Below are 7,985 nucleotides of genomic sequence, written 5' to 3'. Positions count from 1 at the left end.
ACCCCCTCCTTTAAAGCCACTGGGTGAAACGCCCTTCCTCAACGATCTACCAACAAAGCTGCGAGTGGTGGGAATCACTCCATCACCCTATAGCGCAAGGATCCCACAAATCTACACACCGCTATATCTAAAATGGGTAAGCAACAAGGGCCCACTGTACAGCCCAGGGGACTCTGCTCAATGTTATGTGGCAGCCTGGATGGGAGGGGAGTTTGGGCGAGAATTCAGTTCAGTTCAGCCGCTCAGTCATGTCCGATTCTTTGCGACACCATGGACTGCAGCACACCAGGACTCCCTGTCCATCACCGACTCCTAGAGTTTACTCAAACTCATGTCCATCGAGTCGGTGATGCCATCCAACCATCTCATCCTCTGTCGTCCCCTAATCCTCCCGCCTTCAATCTTTCCCAGCATCAGGGTCTTTTCCAATGAGTCAGTTCTTTGCATCAGGTGGCCAAAGTATTGGAGTTTCAGCATCGGTCCTTCCAATGAATATTCAGGACTGATTTCCTTGAGGATGACTGGTTGGATCTCCTTGCCGTCCAAGGGACTCTCAGAGTCCATGGATACGTGTACGTGGATGGGCTGAGTTCCTTCGCTGCTCACCTGAAAGGATTGCCGCACTGTTAATCGGCTAAACCCCAATACAAAAGAAAAAGTTTAAAAGCCAGGAGCCGGGCCCCCAGGTCCTCACCCCCAGGTGTCCACGGCCTCCTTCACCTGATTTAGCCCGGGTGTATCACAGTCGACATGCAGATGGCGAGGGGCAACAGGGGTCCCTGCTACCGAGGACCCACCGCACCGAGCCAGGGAGCCAGGCCACGCCCACTTCCTGCCCTCAAAGCCCAGTCCCGCCCCCTCACTCTCCAGTGCCTCCTTATATTTCAAAACCCATGTCTGCATTCTAAAGCAGAAAACGGTTGGACACTGGCCACTTCTCCACGCGAGGCAAGGATCTGGGAACTCAGAACACGACGGCCTGAGCATTGTTCCCGTGAGGAGGGCAGGGGAAAACTCCACACAGGAATCCTCAGCCTGCAAATCTGCCGCATCCTCCTCTCAACAAATCTCTCAGCTTTTTTTAAAAAATGACCTTGATATTATATTTTACTTGGTCTGGCTTCTCTGAAGCAAAACATGAAGGAAAAGTGGGTTACAAAAGAAGCTAAAAAAAATACCTAATGCTTCACGAATTTGCCTGTCATCCTTGAGCAGGGGCCATGCTAATCTTCCCTGTCTTGTTCCAATTTTAGTATATTTGCGTTGCTGAAGTAAGCACAATCTTTGTGCTTTTTAAGGGAAAATAGCTCCCGTGTGTACATGGGAATATTTCCAAAGGGAAGCAAGGGCACTTCTTAGCCAGCATAATGGAGACCCAGTTTCATGCCACAGGAGAGTAACTTTTCAGTAAAATAGCCCCTCACAGGAGAGGTAAGCTTCCCCAGAAAGATGCCAAAGCATCTTAACAAGATCTGTTCTCAAGAGTTAACTATCTAACTATGGTCTAACAGGCTGGGGTTTTATCAGAGCCTACCTGACCCGGGGGAAGAGAAAAACCCAACTCCAAAGCCCTCTAGCCTTCCACAAGGAAAAGGACAAAGGAAGGAAGGTCTTTGGTGGGAGCATGAACCCCAGGGGTTCTGATTCAGCAGGTCTAGGGGGTGGAATTCAGGCATATGTTTTTAAAGCTGCTGGGTACATCTCCTGTGTAGACAGGTTGAAAGAAAACTCATCACATACAAACCTGGGCTGCACATCCCCCCAGGGCCGTGAGATGGTTTACCAGCCCCAGTCTCCATCTCTCCATCATGGGTCCTCAGGTAAACCTCTCTGTGTGTGCTCAGAGTCTTCATGCTCCACAGACTCCAGACCAACACACAGCAATGCCAGGGGCCCCCTTCTTGGGTTGGGAGCCTTCCTCCTCCTGAGTCTCCCTTGGTATCCTGGATGTTGGAGGTGGGGCTCCCAGTCACCCTTTATTGAGCATTAGAGAGGGGTGTGGCTGGCACTGCCAGTAACAGCTGAGGCCCTTTGCCCCGGTCAATGCGGGAGAACAAGGCCACAGCAGGCCCTGGGGAAGCTGCAGATTAGGGGTCCAGGGTTTTCGTGGCCTCGCTGTAAGCCCTTCTGCCCAGAAGGCAGGGTCTGAATGCACATCCTTCATCCATGGAGGGAGACAAGCCCCTCATCTCTCTTCCCTTCCATCACCTGTCTCACTGGCTGGGAGTTCAAGGACAATTTCCTGACCCCGAGACAATGGGCAGGTGACTCCAGGAGCCCTGAAGCCCTAGCAAGGGCTCCAGGCGAGTCAGGTCAGCTGAGAACAGAGATATCACTCACGGCGGCCCCATCACTCCTATCACAAATGGACAGGCCAGTCCTGTAGTTAGGTGCCCCTCTGGCCTCCTTCATGGGCATCTTCTGCATCAGTGATTTCTAACTTTCGTGCTGGGGAAAACACCTTTTCCCTGAAATCTGGTGGGAGGGCAGGGGTTCAGATGACTGACTCATGAGCCCCACCTGTTCTCAGTGTGCTGGGCACCTGAAGGTCTCAGGAACCCCGTTACTTTGCTCCCCATGAGCAAAAGGAGGACCTCGAAGGCTGGGTCTCTGAGCTGAGATTCCCATGCGCCTTCCTTTGGGGTGATAGCTTCATTCTCAGAAGATCCCCACGGTTTCTGATCACCTGCTGTTTCCATTCATAAGGAGACCGCCTGTCCCTACGCGTGTCCCTGTCTGGCCCATGTCCCAGAGTCATGGGGCCGCCTCCGGCCGGAGCACCCAGACATGGCCAGTCGCAGGGGGACGGTCCATCTTCTCCACAGACACTGCTGTGTTTTAGTAACTCGGAAGCCAAAGGGGAAGCCCTACAATTGCATCTTCTGAGAAGTGTCGAGAAATTACTCCCCAGCGACCTTTAAAAGGCCCCTTGCCGCTGCCCTGGCGCTACTGACAGGTCATGCCATTCAGAGATGAACTTTCAAGCTCAGTCTGCTCTCAGCTCTCTGGTGGCCCCCAAACCTGCAGAAGTGAGGGGCCTGGGCCCTCTAAGCCCTGTTCCCTCTCTCATGTCCCTCTGTCGGGCAGCTCCCAGCAAAGCTCTGCTTAGTCACTGGGATATGTCATTTCACGTCTGGGTCACCACCCTCTGATTCTCTCATTTCCCACCAGAGCATCAAGATTTGAACACATCATTTTCATTTTTGGTCTTTTTAAAAAATATTTATTTTTGTTTATTTGGTCATGCCAGGTCTCTTAGCTGTGGCATAAGGGATTTAGTTCCCTGACCAGGAATGGAACCCAGCCAGGCCCCCTGCATTGGGAGCATGGAGTCTTAGCCCTGGGTCACCAGGGAAGTCCCTCTTTTTTTTTCTTCTTACACAAATGCATCCTTATGGTACCAGTTTCCAACAATACAGAAGTCTACAGAGCAAAGCTGAAAACCAACATGGTTCCCCCAACTTTCCCGCTCAGAGGCCACACTGCCCACAGCTTCCTGTACGGCTTTCCAGCCTTCTTTCTGGACAGTTACACCACAAACAGTATATGGATCCATGCACACGTGGATTTAGATTTAGATATTAAGATTTAGGTATTATTTTGTAACTTTTAAAATAAGTGTTTTTCATTGGGAAACACTCATGTTGGGATATAAAGGTCCATCTCATTCATATACAAATATATTATATAAACACACACATACAGCACAAGCGCATACCCTACATCTTTATTTTCATGCAAAGGAGACTCGCCCCCCACCCCCAACCTTGGAAGGCAGAGTAAGTGGCTTGTGGTTTCGGATAACACCATGGAAGTCTGAGTGATATCCAAGCATGCTGCTGAAACTGATGCCTTTGAGAGCTGTAGAAATGGTGCAAAACTTTGGTTTCATAAACTGGAGAAAGAAATGGCAACCCACTCCAGTATGCTTGCCTGGAGAATTCCACGGACAGAGGAGCCTGGCAGGGTACAGTCCATGGGGTCGCAAAGAGTCGGACACGACTGAGGTGACTTAGTACAGCATAGCACCACGGAGGGGAAAAAGAAAACAAAGGAGATCGTCCTATTAGACATGGTTGTCCACTTTGATTTTTAACAAGTTTTACTCATTTGTTTTAATTTTTGGCCACATTGTGTGGAATGTGGGATCTTTGTTCTCCAACCAAGGGTTGAATTCACACCCCATGCATTGGAAGGCAGAGTCTTGGCCACTGGAGCACCAGGGAAGTTCTTGCACCTTAATTTTTAGACCCTAGAAACCTTAGCACAGAGAGATAGACAGATATACTTTTATTATGAACAACTGCATCCTCTTCCAGCATTTGGAGGGAAATTTATTAATCAGAAGTCCATTGAAGAACATTTTTCTATCTTGAACGGAACTCCATGCCTATGGAGGAATCATGAAAGGAGGCGGCATAGAAAGAAACGGAAAGGAAGCTTCCAGAACGAGGAATGGCTAAGACGCTGGCATCTCTCGATTCATCTCCCACCACTCTGGGAATGCTGTCCAACGGTTTCTGTCAGCTCATGTCTTTATCTTCCAGTTTCAGCTTCTTTTAGTCTTACCTTAAGCACTTTGGACAAGTTATTCCAAATGACAACTCCATATATATGTGCCCAGCGCCTGTCTCCAGGTGGGACAAGCTGCCTATTCCCACTCACGGTGCCGTGGCCCTGAGTGATTCCTTTCCTTTAGCATCTCAGCTCACGTGTAAGGAGTTTTTCTCAGAGCCAGCTGTGCGTGAATAGAGCTCCCACCTCCGTGAGAGGCAGGTGGTGGACAGCTGGTAATCTGAAGCGATGAACGTGTTGATGCATCGGTAGCTAACTGGCTCCTGATGGTTTTCCTCCAGTGCTGCCTCCCTGGCTAAACAGACCAAGGTTACCTGTAGTGTGATGTTAACCAAAGGAAAGCTATGTTTCCCAAGAAAGGCTTGAAACTGCTTTTTAAAGCTTTTATAGCTCATTTCAGTATTTCCGACATTGCTGCTCACATTTAGTCATGCAGTCAAACATCCAGAATACTTGCTGATGAGCCTGACTTTCCTGTTACTGAGCATAACTTAAAAAAAAAAAAATTACTGTTTTTCAATCCTTGCCACTGAGCTAGTTTTTCATCTTCATTTTGACATCAACCCCTCCCCACTCTGTTCTTTCACCATCTTTTCCTGGCTTCACTTGCCTCCTCTCCAGCCTGGAGACCACAGTCTGCTATCTCAGCCACATGTCGGCTGGAGCCTGGAGTCTCCCTTGGGCTTCTCACAGCTGCCCCTGCCTTGCCCAACCACCCCCACCCCCACCCGCTGGCCAGCCTCAGAACCAACCCCCCAACCTGGACCAGCATTCCCCTAAAGACGTGTCCCTACTATTGGCCCTCTGTCCCCTACCCTCAGCTCTGTCTACTCTCTCACTATATTTTCCTCCTTCAATTGGAAAAACAAGAAAAGTACTCAATGCTCCATCATTAAAGATACTTTTTCTCTCCCCTGCTGTTTCCTTAAGCTATTTCCCTGTCTTCCTCACTTCCCTCTGTCCTGCCAAAGCTCTTTAAACTTATTCTATACTGCTTTTCTCCACTTCCTAATGCCCAATACTGCTTTAAATAAGTAAAAAATTAAACATAAAAATGATACTTTTATGCAGATACTTTTGTGCAAATGGTGACTGCAGTCATGAAATTAAAAGATACTTAATCTTTGGAAGAAAACTTATGACCAACCCAGACAGCATATTAAAAAGCAGAGACATTACTTTGCCAACAAAGGTCCATCTAGTCAAGGCTGTGGTGTTTCCAATGGTGATGTATGAATGTGAGAGTTGGACTATAAAGAAAGCTGAGCACTGAAGAGTTGATGCTTTTGAATTGTGGTGTTGGAGAAGACTCTTGAGAGTCCCTTGGACTGAAAGGAGACCCAAGCAGTCCATCCTAAAGGACATCAGTCTTGAATATTCATTGGAAGGATGATGCTGGAACTCCAATACTTTGGCCACCTGATGTGAAGAGCTAACTCATTGGAAAAGACCCTGATGCTGGGGAAAGATTGAAGGCGGGAGGAGAAGGGGATGACAGAGGATGAGATGGTTGGATGGCACCGACTCGATGGACATGAGTTTGAGTAAACTCCAGGAGTTGGTGATGCAGGGAGGCCTGGAGTGCTGCAGTCCAGGGGTCACAAAGAGTCGTACATGACAGAGCAACTGAACTGAACTGAACTGAAACATGGAAGTGATACATGCAGATGGGAAAGATTCAGTGAAGATGGTATGACATGGAGTAAAAAGCTCCTGCTTGGGAGAGAGAAATGAAGAAGCAGAGCACTGAGGAGTTTGAGGGCAGTGAAACGACTCTGATGGATAGATATATGTCATTCTACGTTTGTTCAACCCTGTAGAAGGCATAACCCAAGGATACTGGACTGGGTAGCCTGTCCTCTTCTCTAGCGGATCTTCCCGACCCAGGAATCGAACCAGGGTTTCCTGATCGCAGGAGGATTCTTTACCAGCTGGCTACCCAGGGAAGCCCATGACACCAAGAGAGAACCCTAATGTTAACTACGAGCTTTGGGGTGACAATGATGTGTCAGTGTAGGTTCATCGGTTGTAACAAGGATAACAAACCCCGGGGGGGGGTGGTGGGGAGGTGATAACGGAGGAGGCTCTGTCTGTGCGGCGGCAGCGGGTATACGGTAAATCTGCACTTTCCTCTCAATTATTTTTGATAAACTTTAAACTAAAGTTTAAAAAATCTTAAAAAATCTACTGAGAAAAAGAAAACTGAAAAGATCTCATAACTAAAGTAGGATTCATAGTCACACTGGGGGCAAAGGACATAGACAATAGGCCCTTGTTTTGCTTTGTGGAAGGCAAAAGGGCTCAGTGCTGATTAACATACATGCACATTGTACACACACACACACACACGCAAGCACGCACGCCCCAAACCGCCCCACGCCTTCCCACAGGTCAGCTCTGAAGACCTTTAGGCTGAAAGCTGATCACACCCTACGTTGACGGAGCTCTTGAACAGAAGCCCGACCCCCGCCTTCAAACAGTGCGGGAGAAGACATCAAGCCCCGTCGCCCGCCCCTCCCTGCTGCCTGCGGGGTGAGCCCTGGGTGCCTAGGCCTGCTTACCGGATCTCCATCGCAGCACAGCAAATTGCCCCAAATGTATCTGCCTGTGACCACAGACATTTATCATTCCCACGCAGCGTGTGAGGGTGTGGAGTCCATGGACAATTGGCTGCCCGGGCCTTCACGAGGCTCCAGTCGAGGTGCTGGCTGAAGCCGCGGCTCTCTGAAGCACGGCTGCCAGACGCGCCCCCCAGACGGCTCACTTCACGGCTGCGGACTGGACCACCAGGTCTGTGCCCCACCCGGACTTGTACGTGGAACGGCCTGAGGAGGACTCACAGCGTGGCTGTAGGCACAGCGACGGATCCAGGAGAGAGCAAGGTAGAACCGCAGTGCCCTGGAGGTCCTAAGTCCGAAGTCATGCCCATCATCCCCACTCTAGCCTGTTCATAGAGGTCAGCCCCCTGCAGCATGAGACCGAACTGCACTCCAGGAGGCCCGTGTCGCCAGGGTCAGCTTAGACACCCCCTCCCGCAGCTTTACCACCGCACTTCTGCCCCGGGCCTTGAGTGCCACCAGTCCTTCCTGGTTCTTGGCCAGCATCCTATGTTTCTGTCCGGTCGGCCTCAAACGGCCACCTGTGATCACTGTGATTTCAGATAATTTTATATTGTTTGAAACTCTTACAGGCAGAATGTGTCTTATAATTGAAAACATTTTCAAAGTAAAATACTACCAACTTGATCAAAGTTACCCTACCCTCATCTGACTGCTGGTCATGTCCCTAAAGATGACTGTAGAAATTAATTGATTGATTGATTAATAGGGTCCTGAGTTGCTTTTCAAAAAAGTAATATATATTGCTTTTATACTGTATTGTGTGTATGTATGTGTGTGTGGGTGTTAGTC

At 49.2% G+C, this 7,985-nt stretch overlaps 1 non-coding gene across 1 annotated transcript; it reads right to left on the bottom strand.

The window, feature by feature from the left end:
* Positions 1-1,170: 1,170 nt before the first annotated feature.
* On the bottom strand, positions 1,171-1,281 carry LOC114115040 (U6 spliceosomal RNA). The gene has a single exon (XR_003589544.1). It is a non-coding gene; the product is annotated as a U6 spliceosomal RNA (small nuclear RNA).
* Between the last annotated feature and the right edge of the window lie 6,704 nt (positions 1,282-7,985).

The sequence above is a fragment of the Ovis aries genome, chromosome 5 (genome assembly GCF_016772045.2).
Source record: "Ovis aries strain OAR_USU_Benz2616 breed Rambouillet chromosome 5, ARS-UI_Ramb_v3.0, whole genome shotgun sequence".
Classification (NCBI taxonomy): Eukaryota; Metazoa; Chordata; class Mammalia; order Artiodactyla; family Bovidae; genus Ovis; species Ovis aries.
The sequence above is the reverse complement of the archived record's forward strand: the minus strand, read 5'-3'. Positions and strand labels throughout refer to the sequence as shown.